Genomic DNA, 17,874 nt, shown 5'->3' on the forward strand with positions numbered 1-17,874 from the left:
TATCCAGGAGAATCTTATTCCAAAGCTGTGCATAGTATTTGTACCTTACAGTCACCCAAAAGYGTTCATGCAAATGCACCACCACAGGCAATACACAAAAGCAGAGAGATGTTCACATTGAGGAGCACATGAATATCTTTCAAACAGGCGTAATCTCTCACAGGACAAAATAATTCAGTGTACCCACTAGGCATGACTCCTTACAGTTCCTTCAAGAAGCAGCTCATGCAGATTAAGTCTAACAATGTCCTCCTATTCTGTTGCTATCTATCCCCTTATTCTTTCGCTATCATCTACTCTATCTTCCTTCACCTTCTTAATGCACTCYCCACTCTCTTATCTGGCATTTCACGCTGTATCTCCCCTCTGGCTACATCAAGGAATTATGTTTCTAGGACTGTCAATCCATCAATTTTCACAGCTACTAAGCTCACATAAAAAGAAATACATTTCTAATAAGATCATCTCCAAAGTCTCAAATSCAGCTCTTCACACACTCCAGAAATTTTGAATTCTTTTGATCTTATTGATCTTGCAGAAATTAATGTTATCTGGACATAATAACCCACAGAAGCAATACACTATGTCTTAAGATTTCTCTCTGCCACTTCTGATTACACTGTGGATGTAAATATTGTGTAGTCAAGCTTGTCAGTTCCCTGTGGTCTGCACAGTCCCCTCATTCTTCAAAGGTTTTGCTTTATGATGCTAATTATGCCAGAGAAACCAGTAAAATATATTCTTGATAGTGGCTGCTGGTGTAGAGCTAGTTTTCTCTTTTTTCCTCTGTCTGCTTAATGYAATTAGAAAGTAGGTTCCTATTTTGCTTTGCTCTGTTTCGAGCTTCATTGATTTTCAGACCATAGTGAAAAATTCCTTTTGTTGCCTTGGCTTACTCAAACAAAAGGCATTCAGTGAACTGATGTTCTTTGTTCTGGTTTTGTGTGATTTTCAGCTTCTGACATCAGACATTCAGATCCAACTGTTCCCAAACCTTAAAACAGGAGGAGAAGTCACGAGCTCAAATTGTACGAAGGGCAGAATTTTACATCTAATCACTGAGTCCAAATGATCTCATCTTGGGAATGACCTAAATGACAGTTGGGATGAGTTTGTTTCTCCGATAAGCAACTTTTTATTTTTAAAGTGAAAGCCAAAGACTACTTCTGCATGCTCAGTGCTATTAAATCATCAGACAGGTCTCCGAAACAATTACTGCGAGCTGAGATGGATCGGTGCAGTGCAGTGCACCTGCAGAACCGAGGGGAGGAGGGCAACGTGCTATCCAAATATCAAAACCCACTCTTTTATAGGGCTTCTCCACTTTGGCTCACACAGGAGGGGCTTTGGTAAAGACAATTTAATTCCTTCTCAACTGTGTATGCCCCTTGCCCCTGCTCCACTTAGTTGCAACTTCCCTAAATGTTTTCATTCTGAGCACTTCAGCTGTGATATAAAAATCAGGACTGAATTTTGCTTGGACTTATTTTCCAGCATACATACTCAATGTCTTTGAGCAGCTGATCATGTAAGTGGGTCAGCTTGGGTAGGGCTCTACATAATGTAACCGATTTCACTGAGTCTCTGTCTGGATCTAAGAAACAGGGCTGAGCCTTTCCTTCCTGCTAAGTGAAGGCGGAGGACTGAGACATCAAAGGAATTCCAGCAAGATTGGGGGGGGGGAGGGAAAAAAAGCTTCTTCAGGTTGCCTTTACCTGCATCAGTAGTGGTAACTATACCTTATATTATTAAAAATGAACGAACCTTTAGAGGATTCATGCATTTTTAACTGGCTCTGCAACCCATTTCCTTCTGCAATGCACTCTTCAAAAGCAGCGAAACTTACTTGGTCTATTTCAGTTTTATTTCTAGTCAATTTCATATTTYCGGGTTCTCCCATTAACACTAGGATGGCCGAGATATTGGACCACGTCTAAGGACTTTCAAGTCCCTTATTAGATATCCCTTAAGGGGGTCCAAAAGTGGTGAAAGTACAGCCTCTGAAAAGCAGGCCCCTTTAAGCTCTCTCATTCTGGGGAACTCCACTAACAAGGTGAAAACCTTGTATGGCAAGGCTTTTAAAAGGCTTTAGAAAGATAAAAGTAGGTTTCTRCTAGGTTCTTAAAAGCTCCTAAGCAGTGAGCCTCAATGGGGGTTAAGCACCAGCTTTAGGTATCTCTTCAAAAATCTGCCTCATTTCCTGCCTTTTGTAGATCTCAGCCACTTTGGGTCATTAATACTTTATGGAGGTTGCTTATACTTTTGGCAGTGTTTCAGTGAGTTTTCTGTWACACTGGATCTTCTGTTTGGGTTCAGCCATATCTGTTTTAGCAAATCAATATATGAATCACATTTCCAGCAACCAGTTGTCAAGGGACTCTTGTTAGACTTCATGAGCAGGAGATCCCTTACACTTATGTGGACTTAAGAGACTTATTCCTCTGGGAACTCTTCAGAGGAATTAAAAATAGCAACCTGACTGATTAAGAATATAAATGCAAAGTCATACTGAGGAGAGGAACTTATGTTCAAATATCAGCAGGTGAATTAAATGAGTGAAAAATTAGAAGATTAAAACGTACTGGCTACAGAAAAGCATATGCTACCAGGCTGTCAGCAGTTACCAATTATATTCTATTTAAAAGAAGGCTTCTCCGTTTTAAGGATCTCAGAGAAAAACTGTGATGAAGTTGCCCTTATTTGTATTCCATCCGCGTACAAACCGATTTTGAGAAGAGTTTTGGTATTACAGTGCATTATACATGGAAATAGATACCTTTTCATTTAGAAAGTTGTCTGTCATCTCTGTGGCTAAATGTGAATGGGAAATGTTTGCAAGTGTAACTGCATTTCTGAGATTGCAGTTGTAAAACCTAATCTACAGAAATAGCTAAATAATTGCTGATAGAAGGGGAAAGGATTTTAATTAAAGACTAATTATTTTGCCTGGTGGGGGTAGCATAGTACACTGTTCATCCCAGATGCAACTCTGGCCTGCATTTTCTGAAAAATGTCAAACTTTGAATTTACCTTCAGCCAGATCTCTCAGAGATCTAGGCCTGATATTCATTGACTTAATAGGCAAGGATAATGTTGTGGCTGGGCCTGGCCATTACTAATCATGTCCTGTATTGTAAGAGACACTCTTGGTGTTCCCTCTTTCTTATCCCCAACCTCATTTCATGACCCATCCCATAGAATATGCCTCGGGGAAAAGCAAAGAAAGCTGAGACAGTAAAATGAAGCATGTAGCTCACCTGCTGAACCAGGTAGCTGAAGATACATCTCCATTAATCACCAGCCCATGATACTATCCAGAGGGAGCAAAGCCTATGCGGAAGGGGTGACTTGGCTGGTTTGGGGTGTTTGAGGGTCTGYGTAGCAGGGAAAGACAGGCAGGAAATCTAGAGGAGACACCAGGAAAGCAGAGACAGAAAAATAGCCAAGAATACAGAAGCATGGTCTGAAAAACACCTATGGGCAAATTCTTGGTGGGATCCTAAGAAAGGGGGGTTGYGCAGGGACCCTGTGAGCCAGAGAAGCTGCTTCCTCCTGCCTGATTCCCCCTGCCTTCAGGGAGATAGTCTTTCACATTCCTTGAAGATGAAAGAAGAGGACACTAAAGAAATATCTGAATTCATTATCGATTTCTCCTGCCAACTGAAATGACTGCAACTTCCAAAATTTGGATAATTGCCAGGAAAAAAAAAAGAAGTTAARGTAGAAATTCTAAAAATAGGTCTGCTCCTCTCAGTTTCTATTATTCTTTTTGTTGGCTGGTCTTAGACATTATATATGTGGGAAGGGAGTGCATTTTCCCCTGCCTGATGCAGCTGTAGATTTACTAATATTCTGAGGCCACTGAACTCCTTCARAAACATTCTTTTTTAAGATATACTCTGAGCAAATGGTTAGAACTGTTAACTCCCAGCCATTTGATGACAGATATTTGCAAGTATCTTTGAAATGAAATGCTGCATAACTCTGAAACGCTATTCTGAAAATGCCAGAGCCCAGAGAGATTTTCTAGAATAGCAATTATGTATTGCCACTGTTACATATTATATTGAGTAGATCTAACCAAGCAGATACTTAGCAGTATTTTTCAGGGATTTGTTCAAACCTGTTTCTCCTGAGCTCTGCTGACACCATTAYTTTCAAAAATAAATATTTATTCCTTAATTAACATGGCTTTGAGCTGACACAAGAAAGCATTTGCTTGCTTGTGTCATGGCCTGCTGACACAGAAGAAACTAAACAAGCCACATAAAATTTGTGTTGGTCTGCGCACACTTAAGGGATTATATTTTGTCAGCTACTTATAACAGACTGCCATCAGTATAGTGTGACATAACAGTGGTGGAGAGATATGAGCAATATTTACCCAATCTGAGGACAGAAGAAATTCAAGGCTGATATATATAGTCAGTCATAAGGGATACACATGCTTCAAATTTACAGTGGTTGTTACCCAGTCATTATGCTTGCCATCATTTCCTTGGCAAGAAAACTCCTTAGATACAAATTTTCAAGACTATCTGAAAATCAAGAAAACCAGGCTCCAGCATCATGCGAGCAGAAAAGAAGACTAATAAATTCTGATTTGCGCTGAGTTATTTCCTCAATTTTATCATTTATACCCAGAAACATTTACTCTCCTAACAAGAAGCCAAGAAGAAACAGCAGCGTTATGATATGACTGCTATTTTGCTTTGCTTAATTTCATTTTTAGTTTTATAGTTTTTTCCCCTCAACCATGAACAAAGGAAATCCCATTTGCAACTGGTCTTTATTGCTGCCTTAGCAGGAATTAAATATCCAGCTGCTTACAGCTCARTAAACTCCTCAAATCCTGCATGAACAAAGCTCATAAGCGCAGGCTTCTCTTCCACAGACACCAGTGAGATGTGAGCCTGTGCTGGAAAGATATGAGTGAAAATGGCAATATTTATGCTTGTAAAGCCAAGCCAAGTTAGAGATACCAATGTAAGTTGTAGAGGATCTGGGTAAAGGTAATATATGGGTGCTGAAAGTAGCATAGTTGTGTTGGTGTGATGCTACTCCCAMGGCAATTTAGCCTAACAGGAGCAATTAGCTCTGGCACAGCACCATGCTGACACAGCTGTGGACCTGTCCTTGCAAGGCTATATCATCCAGAGCCAGTTCAGATATTTCTTGTCCACGCAGCACTGCACAGAGAGGCTAAGGGTTTGTGCAGACTTTGAATTCAGTCAGTATATTCCTGTGCTCACAGCAGGATGTATCCAAGTAAACTGTGTCTATCTGATTAGTCCATGATGGTTTTTCTATGTTTTACCCTGATTTGGCTATTCCCAGCTCTGTCAAATTTGGATCGAAAGCCCAGTGACTGCACCAGACCAGCTCAAGTGATGAGTTTCTAAGTGAAGTTCTAAGCCGTGCAGCACAGGGGACGTTTCAGGAGCTTGCCATCAAGTTCTCCCAGTTGGGAGCCCTGAGAATTATTTTGATATACTCTAGTGAAGCGTCGGTGCTGGGAAGTCCCTGAGCACTACTGCAGGAGTTTTCACGGAGTTTGGGGGAAATCTGTTATAAGCTGTTACACAATGCTGATTGTAAAAAGCAAAGACTGCATTGTGAGACTGAGCTCCTCTAATTGCCCCTCAGATCAAGGGGAGTGAAGACTTTCCATGCTGCATTAATGATTAAACTCTTGAAATGCTATGGATTTGGAACTGGGGGAGCAACACCATGACAAGCATGTACCCTTGGCATCTTCCTTCCAGCCCCTCAGTACCCTGGTATCCGGTTCTTCCAAATCACACAAAGAAAGAGCAGCTGTGGGATGAAAGTAAACAGCTTGTGCCCTGGATCTTGAACTAGATATTTTTGTGTTCCTCTATAAATAATCAGCTGGATTTCTAATCCTTTCAGCCAAAGAGTAGAAGAGATTGTGATGGTGCTAAATGCACTTATTTGCAGAAATGCAGTAGATGCCTAATATCAGCACAAACCCAGCATAGAGATGACCTACTTCTATATCACTCATAGCTCAAGAAGCGTTATGGGATTCCAGTTTAATGTGATAAAATGTCATTGCAAACATAAAATTCTAAAGCTATCACTCAATGATTATAATTAGCCCATGGCAAACTGCTTTGAATACTAAAACAACCATAAAAGGTGAAAATTCTCTTAATTAGCAAGGATGCATAAAATGTGTGAGGCTGACTCATGGCTAGGAAGGTTCTAATTAACCTGTCCTAGACTGAGATGATTAGAAGGGCAGCTCCAGTAGTGCAAGGGATTTAAAAACTGTTAGTGTGGTATTAGGTCTTGTATTTTTCCATCACTGGACCTGTTCTTCAGAGCTACCTTCAGGCACATAGTCTGTTAACATCATCAGTTCCTGGATTAGCTATGGAAAACAAAACAAAATCCAACAAACCCTGATAATGCTCCACAAACCTTTTCAGATGTTAACTCTTTCAGTGAATATAGCTGTATAGAAAATTTCTGCCTGAATGTCATTGCAGTCTATTCAAACACTTGCTCAGCACTGCTGCAGGGAAGTCTAGACCAACAGAATTGGTAAAATTACCACCCACTCCTAATAAAGAACAAGAAGCCATTTCATGCCATATGTTGGTATCTTGTTGACACAGCACCTCACACTGGTCTTCTGAGAGCGGACATCTGTTTAGTTTGGGATCACATTAGTTAAAAAGCTGCTTAGCCTGAACTGATCGTACACCTACCAAATTCAGTGGCCATTTCTCATTGACTTCCCCAAGGGAAGGTCAGGGCGCCTCTTTCAGATTTAGACCCTCGCAGTACTGACCTGTCCTGTCATGCCAAGCGCCATACAAAACCAAAGTGCTGCAATGCTTTCAGGAGCTGCAATTTAATTTAGTTTCAACAGCAATAACATAGCTACTATTGATAACCGGCACAGCAGGGATTTCAGCACAGCCAATCACTTAAGTACTTACCCAGCTTCTCAAGAGTGTTTTGTTTGCATCACATACTCTAAAACTAATTCAGATATGTCTGTATGAGCTGCAGCCATTTCTCTGTGATGCATCTTGGGAACGATGTGCCTATTCCGAGCACTGAGCAGTTACCCTACTTTAAAGGATAGATGAAGACACAACCATAAGGAAATCTGTAACATTCCCAAGTAGAATGTAAATTATAGGTAGAAAGCCCAAAATGATCATGAATAAGACTGGCAGAAAAAAATATTCTGAAAGTTGTCCACTCTCTGATGCCCATGGTTGAATGCACTCACCYACAATCAGCCAGGATATAAGACAATTTATTGCAGATGATAGATTCTTATAGCAGCACCACAGATAATGCTTTTGACCCCTTTCATTGCTGTAAGAGATTCTACCAAGCCTGGGAGTTTCAGGACCTTACACGCATTTTTGTTACGGGGTGTAACGCCTAGGCAAGGTGCTGTGAGCTCTTAGAAACATCAAATGATAAAAAACACTGCATCATTTTTCCATACACTGCCACGAAGATATCACCTGTCTTTCACACCACACAATTATCCCTGAGAATCAGTCCAAGTTCAAGATAAGGATCCTTAAATTCTATATACTCAGTATCTAGATACTTGCCTTCTTGCACAGTGGAGCTTTCTACTAGCAGAATAGAGTCTTTCTGCAGAGAAGACAGATCCACCCTTCTTGGGGACCTGCTCTGGTTGAATACCCCAGCAACTGAAAACTGTTGCAAAAATTAACTCCTTCTGTTTAAGGGCAATATACACCCATGCAACTTAATTTTGCCTACCACAGCGATCACTGTGACCTATGCAAATCTGCTTCTGAGATGGGTGTGAGACAACCAACAGCTTGGAACAGATCTAAAGCCCATCAGTCAGTATACCACCAAAATCTGAAAGGATCCAACACTGAAGGTACAATAGAGTTATTTTCAGTAAGAACAGCAACAAAAGCTACCTTTTTTTTTTTTGCCAGAACTAGAACTACAAAGGTAACCTATATAAAGGAAGAGAATGAACTGAAAATCTCACCAGTCAGCAACAGTTTAACTTTACTAGGTCCAAAATGATGTATTTATATATTTTTAATATTCGTGTCCATACTCCACCTTTTATTTTTCACAATAAGTTGATCAACATTTTCTTCCAGGTTTTCAAAAATAATAAATGAAGATAAGTGTAGAACTATTTTTTTTTTTAGCCAAGAATTGGCTAAAATTTTAGAATGAGAACTGAAATTTTAGTTAAGAATTCCTTTCTCATTTTAAGAGCAAATATAGATGTAGAATCCCACCTCATGTTATGGTTACTGTGAAATTTGAAGGCAGTCCCAAGCCTTTGTGATCTCTCTTTTACAGCCAGGCATACATTATCCTTTTTCTTTGACCTCAGCATGGTCTGAGGTCTTGTTGGTTTAAGTGGGACTCTACATGTCTCATCTGCAACACGCACAGCAAACTTTGTCAAGCTTCTCTGTTTCCTTGGCAATGAAAAGGAGGAGTTCTTGCTACCACTTCCAAGATACCTTTCTTAGTCTTAGCAATTTATGAAGTTTCTAGGCTAGGTATTTATTCTGTAAGGTACCTCTGTCACTTTGGATCCAATTTTCATCCTCCTTCATAAAAGCGAAATTAGCATAGCATCAACACAACAGGCATGGTAGCACCTGGCTTAGGTCAAGAGAAATAGTGCTGACTTCTCCTTCTAGTCTTCTGGAAAGCCAGAGCCTCACGGGCAGGAACAGTAGCTCTCTGCCTCATTCACCTTGACTGGTGTGAACATCCTATTCTAATTAAGACCAAGTAAACATCAATGATATAAGCAAGGAAAATTTTTTTCATTTCATCTTCAAATAATGAATCCAACTGAAGAAGAAAAATTAAGTAATTAGTTTACACCAATCAGTTAAATAAAAGAACACAAAATGGAGAAAAAATGAAAGAAGCAGCTCTTATAGCAATGTTAGTGATTGGGCTGGTTAAACATTTGTGATATGACAGCCTTAAGTCAGACTTGGAAACTTGAGGACAAAATCCTCCATAGGTGAGAAAGTGCATTTGCAACTATGTGATTCATGCTGACTTACATCATCTGAGATTCTTGGCTGTATATGCAGGAATCATTCTGATAAGCTAAGTAGCTTGATTTCCAGAAGAGTGGAGCCCTCATGACATTGATTGACATCGGGGGACATCCGACATGGGGCCAGCACTGATATGTTGCTACTGCTGAGTGTTTGTTATAAAGGCTAACTGTGACCATAAGTTGAAATACTCGGTAGTCCTGAATTTCTAGCCAGAGACCTGGTAAATTGCTGTAGTATGACTAATGATTTGCAATATGCACTGTAAAATGCTAATGAGAAGAAATGTTTCTACTGAAGTCATTTCTTGACTTCTTGTGAGTCAACTGAATAACTTGAGTGTTATACTACTAACATACATTTCTTGCACTTAGTATTACCCGTGTCTGGCAATGGAAGTGTGTTGCAGCACAAAGACATCTACCACTTCACCATGCGAAATGACAACTAGCCGCTTTTCATTCACCGAGGGGAATTTCTCTAGCAGGACACAGGCACAGAGTGGACAAGCATGTGGAAGTCATGTTCCTCCTCCAGCACCAACTGGCAGAAGCATTTTTCCGTCAGTGCCTTTTTTTTTTTTTTKTGTGTGCCTTCTAGTTGCTCTTTCAGTGCCTTTTGGGGCCGCTAGCTGGAAAACCCACCTAGATAATTGGTAATTGGTTTAGAAATGGAAAATAAATATGATTGTGGAAAATAGCATGACAAAGAGGGACAGGCCTATGCTGAGTCAGGTCCCCTCACTGATATGACTGACAAGCCTGTGTCCTCTGACCCTGCTCAGACAGGAATATGAATTATCCCCTCAGTCTCATTTGAAAGGAAAGCACTTTTGTAGGTAAGTAGAGAGCCTCAGTCCAGGCGGTTCCCCCTAGACCGAAGTCCTGAGGACCAGTTCTTCAGAATACACCCAGAGACTTCAAGGCAAAACCCAAAGATTACAGTTCGCATTTGATGGGAGAGGGCTTTTTGTGCATGAAGTACACACTTTAATGTGTCCTTGTAAGCTCAGTCCTAGCTCAAGGACCTGAGAGATGTGTGTGCTGGTATCTTCATCATCAAGAGCAAGAGAAGGGATAGCACGGAGGCAGGAGCAGATCTTGTACCCATGGGGCAACTCTGCGCAGGATGGGGGCAGGTTCCTGCTGGCTTCCCAGAGCTGATCAGAGAAAGTCTGAGAAAACCATGCACAAGAGAAAATCTGTGCTTTTGTAATGAAACAGTTTTGAACTCCCAGCCCCACCACAGAGGGAAGAGAAGCTGAGAGCTACCGGCGAAGCAGAGGAGAGGGGAGAAGCTGGAGCATGAAAGGAAGAGAGCAAGGAGCTATCGGTATGAGTGAGAGGTGAAGAAAGAAACTGGGTTATGTCCTATAGAGGCAATTATCTAGTCAGCTCTTTCTGGGAAAGTTAAACATTTGGTCGCATTCAGCAGAGCTTCAGGGCAGCTGTAAATTGTCCATCAGGCGATAGTCTGGGAGGGACCGTACGCCAGCTCAAGGTTGCCAAGGCTTGTTCTTCACTGACTTGGACCAGCTCTTCCTGGTCTTCCCTGAGATGCCTGTTCCCTGCACACCCCATGAGGAAGGACATGCCAATTCTTCCTGCTGCCTAAGATCTTAGCTCTACATTTGCTCTTAAAAAAAAAAAAAAAGTTTATTTTCTTTAAAAATATATGTAAGGGACGAGATATCTGATAGAATAGTCCTGCAATACGTGTTAATGCTGAATATCTTTCTACTGAAGAAAGGGAAAAATCTAACAATAAAGAGTAATATATTTTATTGAAGATTTCAATCTTTCAAAGACATAAATATTTGGTATAGAATTTCACGCTCAGTAAAAGGCTGTTATACAAATATGGTCATGGTATAATCTTGGAAAATATTAACAGTTTTCAGCAACAAGGGAGTTTTAGGAGGGAGAAAAAACAATATTGACCTGTTGTGTTTATTCATAGCATAGTAAAGTGTCCTACACCTGAGAAATTCCAGTAATTAAACACCTAATGTGAAATTCATACAAAGAAAAGTTAAACAAAATTTGCAACTTAAAGGGATATAGAAAAGCTAACCACCATGGGTTGAAAAAAAAGAACAAACATTATCTTTATTTAAGTTGTAAATGGATATAAATAACAGTTGGAAAAAATGACCTTCATCTTACCCTACAGCGCTTTGCTTAATTCAGTCCTTTTTATATTCTTTCTGTAGCAACTCTCAGCCGCTCATGATTATACTGTTTAAAGTGTTCCCATCACCAAGCTGCCACCCTGGAGCTCTAACAACCCATCTTAACCCCCTCTCCCCAAAGCAAACACTCAAACCGATTATTGCCCATCACTTGAAAACTATTTATCAACATTTTCATTGAAGTTACAATGAACATGGATGTCCTGGATGGATGAATATGACCGACTTCAGACACGCACTCAGGTATATGAGCTAGGTTTCCTAGTTATTAGCTCCCTTCTGCAGCACTTTCCTTTCTTTAGCTGTTTTGTAGCTGTTTTGGTAGCTACCTTAGGTTCTCATCCTAAAGTAGCTATGTGAGCTAGACGAATTGCAGTACCTGCTTCTCTTCTTTGATTATAGCCTTAGAGAGGAGGTCTTTGATATGTAATTTTACAAGTGTGAGTAAGGACATATATATTCCATACTTTGCTTTCAATGCCRTTGTGTGTTTTGGTAACGTATTGGCTACAAATATCATAGGGGAAGAGCCATTTCCTTCCAAGATACATGTCATTAGAACCTTAAATGCTTATAGTGCCTGTGCTGCTATTGAGCTCAATATTTTAGGGCAAAGTTTTTGAAAAGGCATTGTTCTTTTAAGGAACAGGGATCAGTTATGCTGAAGCCTTTTAAGGAAGCAGAAGAAATGTCTGATTTAAGACCCTCTGTCTCCTTTTAAGATTAGAGTATCTGCTTCTCTCACTCCTCAGACTGGCAAAGACTTATGTGCACATCTTCACAGACATCACGATGGCTCCACTGAAACCAATGAGACTATTGACAATATGTATGGCTTGACAGTTGCATCTGTTTTTGCAGGAATGAAAACTTGATCTCTCTTTCTGGTACATATAAGCCTTTTGCATCAGAGGTAGCCAGGGATTCCCCACTTCTGTCCCTTTCATGTCACCATTCATATTTAATTTAATTATAAAGCAACAGATGATGCCATGGCAAGTTTTACACTGGGTACAAAGACAGTATGTTTTTGTGCAGCAAAGCTGGATTTAACTTCATGGAGCAATTCCTCTTATACCCATAACAGAGGAGCATCCAGCACTTCTCCAGGATATCACTTGAAAGAAATAATGAATGACCTTAAATGAAATTTTTCATTTTTTCTTTTAAAGTAAACCCCAAATTGAGCTTTAACTTGGTAAAATACGGTATTCTTATTTTAGGTCAAATATTTTCTTGTTATTTTTCCAGGAAAAGTGTTCATCAAGGCTTTGTTCTTGCCTGAGTATTGTATGACTGTAACAAATCACTAAAATGTCCCTGAGATGTCTCACATCAGGGAAATTGAAACCCTGAAAAATATATGTGCTTGGCACGGTGTTTCTACATATTGTGAAATTGCTGCTATAATGGTAGGATTTAGTACGTTATGGGAAATGGCCTTTTCTTTTAAGGCCCCATTCTCAGCAAAGCTCGTATTTAACTTGAAGCGCTGAGATAAACTGCATCCTTATTTAGCTCAGTACTTAAACACATGCTTAAATTTAAGGATGTTCTGGTCCATGAGACTGAAGCATTTGATTAAACTAAGTCATTTGCTTGCGTGCTTTGCCAGATTAAGATCTCCAGAAGTAAATACCAGTATGAGTACAGGCTGCATCAGTGTCTAAAGTTACAACTCTGCTAGTAAACTAAGCAATGTCAGGGGATGCTCTCTGGCCTTGAAGGCAGCTGGCATGGTCTGTCAATGTCCATAATACTAAACTCTCCTATATTCCAAAATAAGGGTAATTGCAACCAAACTCTCTGGTGGGAATGGTCCCTGGGCCATGCCGGCACTCAGACTGTGCCTGGGAATTGTTTGGGAAAGTGTTAGTTTTCTGTCCCGAAGCTGTGCTGGGGACTTCTCTAGCAATTTTATAGTGCTGAGGATTAATTCTAGTGGCTGGGTCATGCCATGGTGTTGGCTAATTTACTAGTACAGGCATAGCCAGGAATCACATCCAAAGGTAGCAGTCTTGGTCTTTAGAGGCTGCACCCTAAGTTCTGTGCTTCAACTAGCTGATATCAGGCCCAGCACTTGGATCAGTTTTTACTGTGCTGTTCAGTAGCAGTCTATATTTAAATACATGGCTCTCTGAGGTAGTAAGAAGAGAAAAAAATCTTGTTCCCACATAAGTACTGTTACTGTTTAGCTTTTTACAGTCAGAAGATGAGCAATAGATGAGCAATAACTTCAATGAGACTGACACCCTGGTAGCTCTTTGCTCATCATCACACGGTGGAAAGTTGATCTGGCTGCAGAACTGAATTTTGAAACTACCTCTTTTTTTTTTCTTTTTTTTTCTGTAGAGACAAAACAAAATCATGCATCCCACAAATTCTATATATTTAGTGTTTAGATCTGCACATTAGGAATAAGGGCCTATCTCTGAATCAGTACGTGCTAACATTTTCACTGTGCCAAAAGCTACAAATTCTCCTTTGATATGGAGTAGAAAACAATGGGATTTTCTCCAAGAGAAGACTTTGATTCTGGCAAATAGGATATTTTCATAGTTCAGGAACTATCTTCACTGTGATAAGTCTCTTGAAGTCTAGGCCTTATTGATGAAAAGAAATAATAGCATAGAAGTATCATGCCAGAATTACAATAGAAATAGAAAATAATTTATTTTGGACCAAGATTTCTCTATTCATGGGGATGTTTACTAGCTATTCAGCTCACATTTGTATTCAAACTCCCCTGTAAAAATTTGCTACCCAAAGATGAAGCTAAATATTTTATGGCCTATTCTCAAGTGGCTCATTGAAGCAACAACGATGCTCTTTGCCCTTCGCAAAGGAGCTCAGTACAACTTTCAACATGCAGCTAGGAGGTGCCGAAGCCCAAAACGAACAGCAGTTTTGTCCAAGGTCACTCAGCAGGATGATGGCAGTCACAGTACAGGGCTACCATGCTGTCTTCTCCTGGAATATATCCCTTCTCCTGTAGAAGCTGTGCTAGTCTGTCCAGGACTTCAGTACACAACCAAGGTAGGCGCTGATGTGTGCTCAGGGGTACTACACAGCTGATACTGCTGAAATACTGTTTTTTCAAGTACTGGTGACATCTTCAGCAACCTGTGATAGAAATACTGCCTGGAGTATCCAGAGGGCTGATGCGGAGGGCTAAGTTAAGCAATATGCTGCTGAGGTGCCATTAATGTTTCTCATTATCAGCATTTCCATKAGAAATATTTGTTTCCAGAGACTTGTATAATTTAGCCCCAAAACTATGCTCTGGACAAAAATCTTCATGCAAAATGTCCTGGCAGGTCTATATTCTCTTTTTGAGGGCATGAAGAAAAATCCATTTAGTTTTGCTTCTGAGATAGAAAAGCACAGAACAGAAGGAATTTCTAAGATAAAGGAGTGCTCAAAGAAAGAAAATGTCCACAGCAAAAAAAACACAAAAAGTAGAAGTTTATGAGATAAAAAGTGCAGAAAAATGGAAATTTAGGCTTAATTATTTTCTGAGCTTTCTTACAGACACTTCTCTGGTTGAAGAGCATTTTGTAGCTSTTTGGGTGCTATTATAAATTGGCTAGTTCTGTAAGAGACTCTGCACTCTTACATCCAAGCACCTTCCATTTATTTCAATAGGGTTATGCTCTCAAAGTTTTCAAAAATAAATAAGAAATTTTTGAAAAGATTGAGAGTGCACACAGGAGACTGAAGTACAAGATAAGTTGAGCTGCAAAGGAAAGACATCCTTAGGGAGCAGGAAGGGGAAACTTTCTTTTCTTTAACAAGGAAGCAGTAAGAAAATAAGAACAGTGTTGTGGGCACACTGGTGCATTAGAGGGGAAACACAGGAAACAAGGAGAGATGAGGTTCAGAACTTCTTCACAATTGTTTGATTTCAACCGGATTCTGACTGCACGTCTGAGCAAGAAGGCCAGATCCTTATGTTGGACCTGAAAACACACCAGTCTTGTGGGTAAACAACATGATGCACCACCATGGGCAGGCTGAGCATCTCACTTTCACGTTAGATCCTTTTCTTCTAAGCCCCAAAGGACCTAGAAACACTTGGGAAAAATAAAGCCTTGAGGATTAAAAATGTTCCTGCTCATAGGAAGGCGGAGAGTAAACAAGGGGGCATGCAACATCTGTGCCTGCCGCATGGCATGTGCCTCCCGGTTCCTGTTATCAGCTTTCTCAGGTGAATTAGCAGCTCTGAATCTCCTTCCCAAGGGTATGTGAAACCCCAGATGGATCTGATCCTTGAGAAGCCCACRCTGGGGTGGGGAAATCTCCACTCACTTGGTCCGTGATATCCCTTTATGCAAGCATATGGTGAAAGAAGCATTCTGCATGCTGGATGAACTTCCTTCCACATTCAAATCTAAATTTCCTTCCCTGTTCAAATGACTTCTTGCTTGAGTAAAATAGGATGGACCAAGATTCAGAGTTTTGACTGTCTATAATTTGATTACATGAATCTCCACACAATATGCTTCACTCAGTTTCTACTTCACTTTAATATGAGAATTTCCATCAAAGTAACATGCCTCTGAGATTGTCTTAACATCATGTTTTGCTTAGAGCCTTGTTGGACGGTACACCACCTCTTTGTGAAGTATCCCTTTTCTCCAACCTTTCATGTGTCCTTTTCACTAAGTGCCTAACTTTACTTGCTTTCAGTGTTTCCTAGGACATCAAATGAGAGCTTGAGGTACTAAAAAACTTAGTGTTGCAATGAAAAAGAACTTATTAAAGTTTATAATTGCAGAAAAATTAATCAAAGAGACTAGCATGAGCCAAGTTCTTGTCATAGTGAAATACGGAATAACTCCAATGAAATAAATCTTAATTATGCTTGAGTCACTACACAGTGTGACTTAATTAAGAAGAGAGCAGTGACAGTCTTCTGGGAAAAAAAGAACACTGATTATACAACTATTTTACTTCATATTTCTTCCTTCCACACTCCTTCCTTTCCTTCCCACTGGAGAAAATTTAAAAACTAGAGTTGGACAAGTAAATTCAGATAGATCTTGACATGTGGTAGGTAACATCCTAAATAGGAGTTGTTTGAAATAAAAAGCTAAGAATGATAGCCCTGAAGATAATCTCTTTAGAATGAACATAGTTTTAAATTACACATGCAAGGTGCCATGCATCCATACCTATTGTGGCCATAAAAAGTATGTTGCTTTGTTAGATAATAGGTTTATGAAACATCAAGTGTTGGACTGCAGAGGTGATTAGTTAAAGTGAAAATAGCCAATATGGGAAAGTTGAATGGAGAAATTACAAAAGGAAAAGTATCTTCACTGCAGCCTCCTGAATGCAGCATGCAACAATGGCTATATATTATAGACAGATAGATATAATGTTCAACAGGCATATCAAAAATGTAAGAGGTTCATTTGTCATGATTTCATTTCTTATCAGAAAGAAAACATGCAAAGTCAGATATATCACGGCAATAAATCTGTTGACTTCAACAGAGTTATCTATCTCAGCTGTGAATTTGAACCAATATATTTTGAGTGAATGAAACCAAACCAAGTAGGAAAATGGACACGGGGTTCTTTCTGGTTTATGTAGACCACATATAAAAACAGACATTAAAGGAATATGTGCAGTATCCCAGATGACTCCTGGTAACTGGTTAAAAAAAATAACAAAAACAAAAATAGAAAAGTACATATGAAGATCCAATATGCACAATGTATGAAGGTGTCAGATTGCTTTGTGTAGGCTGTGTTCTGTCTTCACAGGTGCTTATGTAGCTCCAGTTGAGCTGAACAGGTGTCATGTGGCTGCAGAAGAGGGCAGAATTGATTGAAAAGGACCAAAAGCAAAGCAAGTGAACAAAAGGAAAGAAAGTAAAAATATGGACTGCCCCAGCCACACTATCCAAATGATTCCAATGAGAATTGGATTATAGAAGAAAATAATCTTTTTTAGCTTCAGATGAAACATTTCATTAGTCCACGGAGACTGACATATCTGCAAATGTGACAGTAGCAACGGCCTTTCTCGGTGGATCTGGAAAACAGTTGATAAGTAAGATAACAAAATAATATCTTTGGAAGGTCTAGTTTGTTTTCTGCTCCGCATTACATGTTGACAAAGAAATTTAAAACTCCTGGTTCCAGCGTGTATTCAATTTATATTGTGTCTGGTATATGCAAGTGCTAGTGTGCATGTCTGATATCCATAGAGAAGCTGGTTTAACATCTCATCATACTCTAGCTCATTTCAATGTGCCATACCATCAGAATCACCTTGTGTGGACCCATCCTCAGTAGTGTCATCCTCTGATTTCTTAGCTCATCATTCCCTGCTAAGGGGATGACAGTGCCAATTTTTAAAAGATCTGTTCTGAATGAAAGCCAGGCAAAATTTGATCTGAGTTACACTGGGAAATTGTCCTTAAAATAGATGTTTGGGAGGTGAGTTGCTAAAGTTTCCTTCTTTTCTCTTTCACTTGATATTTGGACATTTTATGTGGGATTAAACTCACCAAATGTGGATAAGTCTGCACTGCAATGCCTATGTCTGAGTTAATTGCCCTGAGCTTCCTTTGTCATCAATGCACAGAAACAGGCA

The sequence above is a fragment of the Apteryx rowi genome, unplaced genomic scaffold (genome assembly GCF_003343035.1).
Source record: "Apteryx rowi isolate R43461 unplaced genomic scaffold, aptRow1 scaffold_157, whole genome shotgun sequence".
NCBI lineage: Eukaryota > Metazoa > Chordata > Aves > Apterygiformes > Apterygidae > Apteryx > Apteryx rowi.